We start from the raw sequence: 11,386 nt of genomic DNA, 5'->3' as shown, positions 1-11,386 counted from the left end.
ATCATAATAAACATATATTTAAATAAATAATTTATGATACATCAAAATATATACATATGATTTTGATGTTTGAACTAGTCAAAAACCTGAATATTGAAAGAAACATTGTGTTTCCATGGTATATGAATGAAATGGAACAAACTATAAAGGGCCTATATTGTAGCATTTGGAAATGCTTAAGAATTCCTTAAGTGGTGATCATAATGATTTTCCACACAGCATAATTAACTTGATATCAGGAAGGAATTCAATGTTACAATATTAAAGTGGATAGGAATATAAAAAGATAGCCTGGCAAACATGGTCTTCTGTCCCCCGGCAAGATGACGGAGTACGTCCTGACCATCCACATCGCAAACTTTCTGGACTGGCACCTGGTCTTCCTGCTCCTGGACTTCTTCTCTGTGAAAGAGGTATATAGTGAAAAAGAATTATTACAAAGAAAATTAAATCTTCTTAGTGATACCAACATGGTAGACTCTGCAATTGATGTTTAAGAAAACCTGAATTCTGAAGACATCCCTCATGCTTTGAGAGAAAAAAAAACATGGTTGTCACACAACTGGCACAGCTCCACGCAGAGATAGAACCAATTGTGAAGATGTTTGAAACTACAAGGCAGATACAGTCAACCAGGGATAGTCGAATGTTATTTGACTACCTAGCAGACAAGCATGGGTTTAGCCTACAGTATTTACAGTGTACAGATGCACAAAATTCCAGTATGAGTGTGCAAATTATTTGGGTGCCATACAGTATCTTTACTTTTTCAGGGTTTTTGTCCCAGCAATAGAGAGGTATATATTAAGTTCACTCTGAGGAGACCTTACTATGTGAAAAAAGACCATGGACAATTACTGTGAGATCTCTGCTCCAGTCTCTTCAGCGGTGATCATGGGTCATTCATTGGTCTCAGTGCTTTTCAACCTTTGAAAAGGCTGTGATAATATTATCTATCTCTTCCTTTACCAGCCAGAGTATCTTTACATAATCCAGACAACGTGTCCACATATTGTCTGCTATTAGACCCTTGCTGTCATAACAAACAAGGATATGTAGAAATGGCTGGCTGGTGCTAAAACTTGTGGTGAAAGTTATTTAATAGGAGTCTTACACCTATAAAGACCCAGTTACAGAATTTGTTGAATATTGGTATGTTAACTTTGATGGGGATCAGAAAAAGCTAAGGGAATGTGAGTCAGTTTTTGTGAATGACTTCTTGGTGGCTTGTCTTGAAGACTTTGATGAAAATGCCTGTCTCTTCATATTTGATAATTTTTGTCATATCTACCAGTGTATCAGCATTAATATGTTAGCAGAAGAACTGAATATGACTCCAGAATAGGTTGAAGGATGGATTGTGAATTTAATTAGGAATGCAAGGCTGAATGGATGCCAAGTGTGATTTGAAACTAGGTCATGTGGTAATGGGTAGTGATGCAGTCTCATCGAATCAGCAAGTATTTGAAAATACTAAAAGTCTTTCTTTTAGAAGCCACGTGTTGGCCATGAATGTCGAAAAGAAGCTTGATAAGGACAGCAGATCAGAGGCTGCCAACTGCGGAACCCAACATTCTGGCTCCTACTAAAGGATTATAAAGAAAAGAAGAAAAATGAGTAATGAAAGACGCAGTAACCATTATATATAAAGGGTGGCATGCATTTTTAGAAGCAATTGATGTTTGCTATAAATTTTGGAGAATTTGAATAAATTTGGCTACAATTTATTTAAACAAAGACAGGCTGACACTGACTTATAAACTCAGAACTATATTCACAAATGTGTGCAACAACAGCACCATACACACATTTATAAATATATAGCAATACAGTGACTCATATCTCAGAAAAATTAACAAAACATAAAATAAAAAAGCATTGTGGAATCACAGTGAATGTTTGAGTAAATATGTTTTATTTGTCATATATAAAACCATGTCTTAGAATCCTAAGAATCCTTCAACAACTGGTATTGGAAACTTATTCACCTGGCAAAGGCTTAAAAGAGAAGGAGTTTGGGTGTTAAAATTGTATATGGAAACATACCTTAAAAATAATCAACTTTGTATAGAAAAGTTAATGAAAATCACAGGGTGTCCAAAATAGTACTGTACAGTAAGGTGATCTCCCAGAGGCATCACCATCCATACTTCAAGCTGTGTTATAAAGCTACAGTAATAAAAAAAACCTTGGTACTGGCATAAAAACAGTGGTGTCAAATTGATAGCCATTATAGTAATCCACACACCTATGACCACCTGATTTTTGGCAAAAAGCCAAGGTTGTATATTGGAAAAAGAAGGCACCTTCACAACAGGTGATGGCATAAGTGGATTTAGGCATGCAGAAGAAAACAAATACATCCATATTCATCCCCATGCACAAAATACAAGTCCAAGTCAATCAAAATCTCAACATCAATCCAGATACACTGAAACTGATATAAGAAAAACAGGAAGTAACCTTGATTCCATTGACACAGGAGACGATTTAGGAACTATAATACCTGTAACACTGACTCTAAAAGCAACAATAAACAAATGGAACCTCCTGAAAGTGAAAATCTTCTGTAAGACAAAACATAGTCTTTACAAAGGTAAAATTTCTTCACCAATCCCACATTTGAAAGACGGTGATCTCCCAAATATATAAAGAGCTCAAGAAATTAGACACAAAAACACAAAATGATCCTAATAAAAACGAGGTACAGATGGACATTTAAGGAATTGCTTGACATCCTTTTCCATCAGGGAAATGCAAATCAAAATTTCTCTGAGATACCATCTTATACCTGTCAGATTTATTAAGAATAAAACACTGATGACAAACTTTGCTGGAGAGGATGTGGAGTAAGCAGCACATTCCTCCACTCCAGGTGGGAGTGCAAACTTTTAGAGCTGCTTTGGAAGTCAGTATGGCATTTTCTCAGAAAATTGGGAATACACCTACCACAAGTTTTAGAAATACAACTCTTAGGCATATACCCAACTGGTGCACAATCATATCACAAGGACACTTGTGCAACAATGTGTATAGCAGCATTATCTGTAATATCCCAAACCTGGAAACAACATAGATGACCCTCAACCAAATACTGGACAATGAAAATATGGTACATTTACATAATGGAGTACTACTCAGCAGTGAAAAAAAAAACAATGCGATCTTGAAATTTGCAGGCAAATGGACAAATCTAGAAGAAACCATACTGAGTGAGTTAACCCAGACCCAGAAATACAATTATATACTCATTCATAAGTGGATGTTAGAAGTAAAATAAAGGATAGACAGGCTGCTATCTACAACCTCAGAGAAGCCGTTTAAAAAAGGGCGACCCTAAGAGGGACACGCATGGAGAGCCCCAGGGTAGGAAAATAGTTAATATCTCATGGGTTAACTGGGAGGGGATAGAAGGCAGATAATGGGGAAAGAGAACATAAGGAATCAAGAAGATCAAGTTATAGAAAGAACAGTGTAGGGGAGTAATGAAAAAGATATGTTGATAGTGGGAACCATTATGTGTCTAGGGAGAAACTTGGTTCTAGAGATATTCTCAGGAATCTACAAGGTTGAGCCCAGCTAAGACTCCTAGTGATATTGGAGATGGTGTCTCGATGGGCCCTCCAAATAAAACAGACTAGTGACTACCTGAAGAAGTGGAAATTATGAATTCACCATACCAAGTATAAATGATAAATGGTCTTGTATTGGTGATAAACTTACACAGATAACAGTGAGTGATTGTTGACATACCTGCTCTAAGGATGCAGACACTACCTCTCTCGTGCTGTGTGCCACCCAAGTGGCACTAACACCCCTTTCAATCATCCTATTAATGATCATGTCCACACCTGTAACCATTGTCCAAAAGGCATAGCCACTGTTACAGGTCCTCAGGCATGATATCACTATACAGCTACCCTAATTGTCATCATATAACCAACGTCAAGAACTGATGGAAGCAGATGAAGTGAGCCACAGACAAACACTGGACTGAGTTCATTTGAAGAGAGGATGGAGAGGTCATATAAACAAGTGGGGTAAAGTGCATGCTGGGGAAAACCACAAAAACAGCAGACCTGAACTTGTGAGATTTCATTGACTCTGTACTAACAGCTAGAGAACCTTCATAGAACTGAACTAGACCATTTGAATGTGGGTGACACTTATGTGACATACTCTTCGAAAGAGGGTTGTCAGCGGCACCAGGACCTATCCCTGGCAAATGAACTGGCTTCTTACAGTCCTTTGCCTATGGTGGGATAACTTCCTTAGCCTTGATATTGGGGGAGGTGCTTGATACTGCCTCAACTTGGTAAGCCAGACTTTGTTGACTCCCAAAGGAAGGCCTTACTCCATTTGAGGAGTGAATGGGGACTGGGAAGGGGTGCAGCTGGTGGGACTGGGGAAGGAGAGGAAGGAGGAGCTGGCAAATCGTTTAGACTTGTGGCTTTGATCCTAACCAATACAAACATCGCAGGAACCACAAAGAAAAAGACAATGTACTACTATTGCACATACACTTATGTTCTTGAATATGCACAGAATTATTTTTGGTGTTATTAGCTGTAGTGCTCACTAAAACTTCTACTGGAGGAAAATGGAGAGGGATATTAATATTAACCAGATCCAAGTTGCAACCAAGTATAATTTAGAATACCCCCTATAATGTCAGGAAGTGTGGACTTCTGGAAAGGTCCTAGCATCTTTCTTGAGGCAGTTGTTACGAATATTCACAGTCATATGGCGTTATCACCAGAATTTACTGGAATTATGTGTATGAGAATGGGCACCAGAGAAATCACAGATTATTTAGCAAAAATGAACAAAATTAATGAGTTACTCCTCATGGAAATACAGCTTCAAGTCCCTATAACTCTGGGTATATTCCCATGAGTCAGCATTTAGGATTCCCTAAGTTTCCACATCTCATTGCTTACTTCTGCAGAAAATGATTTTTTTTTCTTGATTGTTATATTCATATATAAATTAACACTTGTTTTCAGAAATCTGAAATATTCTTTATACAAACAGCCATAAATAAAAAAATCAACTTTGCTTGTATATAATTGTACTGACATTTTTGACCAAACATTTAAAATAAGGAATTAGAGTTGAAGTATTTCCAATGACTAAAGCATCTTCTACATATAGAAGAATATATTAGTATTATATCTACATTCTTTTACAAAAGATGTAATGACAATTCGTGAAAAAGAGGCCATGAATATGAAAATCACCAAGGAAGGCTATAGAAGGAAGTTTGGATGGAATAATGGGAGAAGCGTGAAATGAAATCATATTTTCTGAAAAGAAAAAGAAAACCATGCCTGGATTGAAAACATGCTCTGGTATTGAAAAATTATGTTACTTTCACACCCTGCTCCAAATATATCAAATTTGCATACAGTATCTCACAGTGTTATAATAATAAATAATTCAATGCCTATTTATTTTAGAAAACAAATGCTTAACATATGTGTATCTACTCAAAAGTTCTGTATTTTCATGTAAGTTGTTTATATTGCTCCACACATGTCTGCATACACGTTGCCTTCATTTTTATTTCCTGGTTGCAATGTATAGATATAAATATTTTATTATTAATGTAGGAATTTTTTGTGTTTGGAAAAATGCAGCCCATTCCCAACACTTTTATTCCTCTTCAATCGCAACTATAACAATATTATCTGAAGTTCATACATTTTCTCTTTATTAAATATTGTTCTCCTTCAAGGCACCTGTACATGCATGAATATGGCATCATCCATTGGAATACATGGAACCCCTTAGTTGAAGCCACCCTGAGATTATATTTTACTTCCATCACCTCATTAAATGTCAATAGACACGCTGATGAGGGATGGAATTCTTGAGTCCTGTCTTTAGCTGTATGGTGATTCTGCTGACTGGACATTTGGCATGAAATGAAAGCTTTTGTGAAATTGTAAGTGCAACTGGTTTCATTCAGATGTACATTGTACTACAGACTGATAGAGGTACTGTTTCTCTAAGTACTGGGATTTGCCAAGCATTCTAGAGTAGCTGTCTAGCAAAACTCAGATATCTTACTGACAACGCCCCTCCCTCACAGCCTGAGACTGCATGTCAATACCAAAACACCTGATATTTAATATATGATTTCAATAAATAAATCTAAGGGGCTCATATTACCAAGCAAGCATGTTATTGGCTGAGTCGTCTGCCTGGACTTGCATATGGAAACCTTCAATCGAAACATAAAATAATAAATGAAATTCAAGGAACACACTGGTGTTCACTTTACATAGCCATCTATTCTTCCTATCTATCCTACCATCCATGTTCTTACAGTAACAACTTTTGTTTTCTGAACATTGGACTTATATCTTAGGAAATGGGCAGGTATGGATTTTCTTCCTTCCCGATCCACACATATAATGGAACAAAACAACAAAGAGAACTCGCTTGCATATTTTAATCACAGAATTAGATCAAAATCCTCAATTTTCTTTAACTACTTTTGAATAACTTCCATTTAAGAGTTTCCTACTATATTAAGGTCATACAGATAATTGTCTATGTCATTCATATTGTTATTATTTTTACTCCTTACCACCCTTATTTGTTAATATAAATCCTGCAGCTAACATTACTACAAAATAAAAAAGTGAATCATGAGTTTACCACCTTTTCAAATGTTATAATTTGTCCAGTGTTAGTCCTTACTCTTGTGTTAGTGGTTGGGTGTTCAAAATCACATCTGAATGTCTCACTGTGTCACTGGTGCCTAACACAGATCTATATTCTGGCCAGGGAGAGATAGTAAGTCTGATACAGTCATTGCAGCCTAATAAAAGTATCTGTTGAGAACATGTTCCCTGAAAGAGTACCTTTATCTGCTAATTCCTGAAGCCACAGTATTTTCTAACTGTTTTCTAAATACTTATCATTATACTCACAAATGTGTTTCACTGTCACACTCAGAAAAAAAATCTTCATTTTACTGCACACAGGGAACATGCAAACTACCATAACTGCTCCTTCTGTAAAGATCAAAACATAGAATTGTGTTTACCCCAAATGATGAATACATAAAGACATATTAAGTAAGCGAATACACAGATTATTGGGTCTAGCAGAACTGATTATCAGGATGACACCACAATTGTCATGCCAACACAGAGAAAGTCTCTTAAGAAACCATACTTAACTGAAGAGCAATAGGCAAATGATGGAAACACAGAGAGGAAGAAATGGTCTTCTGCAGAGAGGACCCCACATAGTCTACTCAAAACATAAATGTCAGAACCAAATATATATTCATGTATTAAACACATAATGTGCATAGCATGAAATAGATTATACATATTTTCTTTGTACATGAGAAATAATATCTAATAATAATAAGTGGCAAAAATTTGATATTGAATGAATAAGACATGGTATGGAAAGTGGCAGGTAGAGAGTGTATAAATAAAGTATTCATGTGTGAAATAATCAACTAAATCAAACAAGATTAAACACAGTTAGGAGTTCTGCAAAAACACCAAGCAAACAGCCACAACATGCATGCTGAGGACCTGGCACAGGTAATGAACCCATGTTTGCCACTTCAGTCTCTGCGACCCCATATCCATGCTTTTTAGTTTATTCATTTTTCCCTCTTCCTGCCTGCTTTTCATGGGATTCACCAAGATTAGAGTGTAGGGTCCCATCCCAATAGAGACCTCCAATTTAAATTCTTTCTCTGCATCATGTCTGGCTGTTTCAATCTGTTGTGGTGGGAAGCCTCTCTGTTGACAACTGGACAAGGCACACATTTATGATCATAGCACAATATTATTAGAAAACAATTCATTGTTTTTGTTTTAGACCAGTCACATTTCGTTCTATCATAGTACTCTGGGATATCCAGTACCTGGTTCCTGGGCATTCAAGCAATATCATGCATGAACTACAACTCCAAGTGTTGTAGTTAAGTTATATATCACATTGGTTGGCCACTCTCACAATTTCTGCTTGACCATTCCACCAGCAATCTTGCATACTGTAGGTCAAAGGATTTTTGGCTAGTTTTGTCTCCATGTTTGTCTTTTGGTAGCTTGCAGAGTACCTTCCAACAAAAAAGGGACTAGAGTGCAGAGTTAAAATCTCCAAGCAGGTACTAGCTTGACCTCTCTGTGTTCAATAAGTGAGGATGATGTCTTCAGCAATGGAGTCCACTGTCAGTCTGCAGAGCGTAATACTCTTTCCCTGGCATTAGTGTGGGTTGTATGAGGCTTTCCATGAGCAATTGCATTATATTATTTCTGGCTGCATCTGTGTGGTTGACTATGTACATGAAAATAAATCACAGTTTTAGGACCAATCAAGAGAGAGATGAATGGTAAAGAGGGAAATCAAAACCTGTATCAAAATTCACAGTCTCTATCTGAGCTGAAATTTCTTCTCGCATACCTCCATCCTATTATATCGTACTAGAAATAGGGAAAATGAAGTACAAAGACAGAAAAAATGCAATATAACCTGAGATTTTGCTGCAGTTGTCAAAAGGCAATATCAGTCAGTGGGGCATGGTAAATGAGCAGGTATCTGGCTGGTTTGGACTGCATTGTGGTCTTCAAAAAGAAGTCCTCCATTCTGTCTTGTGTTTTATTAAGACACTTGACTTCCAAGTACACACATTTACTGCAATAAGAGATATCCAAAGGACTCTCTCATAAATCTCATCACACATTTTTGACAAAAATCATCACTCATGTACATTCTACTGTCCAATGATTTCTAGTTTAGTATTTTTATAAGAGATATAGTATTATAATGTGTTTTCTCTCACTTTGCTACAAAGTGAGTTCATTAACACAGTGTGTGCTTGGGTTTAGAAATATGTACTTGGACTCTGAGATACCTTATTACTCCTGTCACATGGCTAAAATCAAAAACATCAACAAGAAGTTAATGCTAGAGAGAATGTGGATGAAGGGGAACAGTCCTCTATTGCTAGTGGGAGGGCAAACTTGTAAAGCCATTTTGGAATTTAGTATGGTAGTTTCTCAGAAAAAAATGGAATCAGTCTACCTCAAAATTGAGCAATTCAACTCTTAGGCATGCACCAAAGGATGTACATTCATACCAAAAGGAAAACTGGTAAACTGTGTTCATAGCAGCATTATTTGTAATAGCCAGAACTTGGAAACAAAGTAGATACTCCTCAACCAATGAATGGATAATGAATATGTAGTACATTTACTCAATGGAGTATTACTCAGCAGAAAAAAGAAAACAACTCCATCTGGAAAATAGAATGCAAGTGTATAGAACTAGAAGGAACCATCATAAGTGATGTAACCCAGACACAGAAAGACAAACATGATATGTATTCACAAATAAGTGGATACTAGATATAGAGCAAAGGATTACCAGCCTATAACCCACATTCTCAGGGAAGTTAGGAAGCAAGGTGGACCCTAAGAGAGACATACAAGGTCCCTAGAGAAAGGGAAAGGGATATGATCTCCTGAGAAAATCAGAAGCATGGAGGGGGTAGTAGAAGGAAGGGTAGCAGAAAGCTGAGTGGGAGAACATGAGGGATCAGGAAGAAAAAGTAAAGGGGAAAATAGAAAAAGAGATCAAGAAAAGAGATATTTTAATAGAGGGAGCCATTATAAGTTTAAAGACAAATCTAGTACTAGGAAAATGTAGAGGGATCCACAAGGATGATTCCAACTAAGAATCTAAGCAATAGTGCAGAGACTACCTTAAATTCCCTTCCCCTATAATGATTTTGATGACTATCTTAAATGTCATCCTAAAGCCTTCACGAGGAGCTGGAGTACAGATTAAGACAGAACCAGGTATCCTGAATGTGGGAGTCATTTTGGAGGTCTCGGCTATCTATGGGGCTCTGGCTGTGATACCTGTATTTATCCCTAGTGCATGAATGGACTTTTAGAGCCCATTCCCTATGGAGAGACACTTTCTCACCCTAGGTACATGGGGGAATTTGGGGGGGCATAAATGGACAGAAGGGAGAGGAAACGTGGATTGTTCTGTAAAACAATATTGTTTTGATTTAAATAAAAATTTTAAAATGTCCATCATGTAATCATTATGCAAATGTCTATTATTTCTGCCACATTTGTGGAAGTATATATCTCTGGCCTGGAAATTGGCAAGTAAAAAGAATCTGCTATATCCTGAATATTTGTATTTCTTCAACTACATAAATCCATAGAATATTAATGTAAGCAATTCTGATTACATTGTTACACACTTCAAGGTAAAATTCACGATTTCACCAACTTTCTCAGGTGCCATCACCTGCAAAATCACAGATCTTCATAGCATATTAGTGACTTGGTGTCACAAACCAACATGTGAACAATTTATGATATTTCTCTTGAATAATTGAAGCTTTTTATCATTCTTGAGTAGAGAATTTGTCCTGAAACTATAAACCTAGGAAAGTTTCAATGGGATCTGGAAGACAACTACCTCTATAAATTTTCTGAAATAGCATAATTCTTATGTTTTAAACACTCACAGAAAATTTACCAGTTTCCCTCCATAAAGAAGTTTCTTATCCCACCCAACAGAGACAGAATTTCACAACTGCTCAAAATGCAAAGAACAACTGACATTGATATTAGTAACTCTAGTTGCTCAATCTAAAATATTAATAATCCAGCAAAGACACTGGGAATATTGTAGAAACGCCACAGCAAGATTTATAAGATCTAGGTAAACAAGATTTATGTTGTGAGAAACATATCTTGTATATAGAATATTTTAGCTATGCCTATAAAATGTCAATAGCATGCATACTTAAAAAGATAGTACAGTGCAACTACAAGTTGACATACTAATTCAAAGGGGAAAACCTCACAGAACCCATTTAATTGAATACCAAGCAGACATGTATATATCACACAGCAGCAAGTAAATATGTATAAATGTAAATTTAAATGGGGTCACCATGCACTTTGAGAGACATTCTCATAGCAAATAGTCTTGTGACAAAAGTAAAATCTTCCGTGACAGGAACGGATTAATTCTTATTGAATCATTGGCAAAAGTTGTCCTAGAGCTATCTACCAAAACTTTCCAGGTAATATTTTATTTAACACAACAGTATAGTAAGGCCAAACTGTTGGTATTTTGTTTGGGACAAAAGCATTATACATAATGACAACAGGATACTGGGAGGTTCACTGCATGTTTCTGAGGGAGAAATTATTCTACAATAATACCAGCAATAATCACTGAATCATAGAATAGTGACCTGATGAATATGCTTGTGCAATCTTGAATAAATGTGGAATTAACCAAGTACAATTTTGCTTTAAAGTGTTATTTCATGAGATAGAAAGCATGCGTGATACTACTAAAATGGTCAAGAACCTGA

At 36.4% G+C, this 11,386-nt stretch overlaps 1 pseudogene; it reads left to right on the top strand.

Annotated features, from left to right (window-relative positions):
* The first annotated feature begins 311 nt into the window (after positions 1 to 311).
* Positions 312 to 1,936, top strand: LOC101843380 (annotated as a pseudogene).
* Positions 1,937 to 11,386: the final 9,450 nt, after the last annotated feature.

Source organism: Mesocricetus auratus, unplaced genomic scaffold, assembly GCF_017639785.1.
Source record: "Mesocricetus auratus isolate SY011 unplaced genomic scaffold, BCM_Maur_2.0 Super-Scaffold_100030, whole genome shotgun sequence".
NCBI lineage: Eukaryota > Metazoa > Chordata > Mammalia > Rodentia > Cricetidae > Mesocricetus > Mesocricetus auratus.
This window is presented reverse-complemented; position numbering and strand designations above follow the sequence as displayed.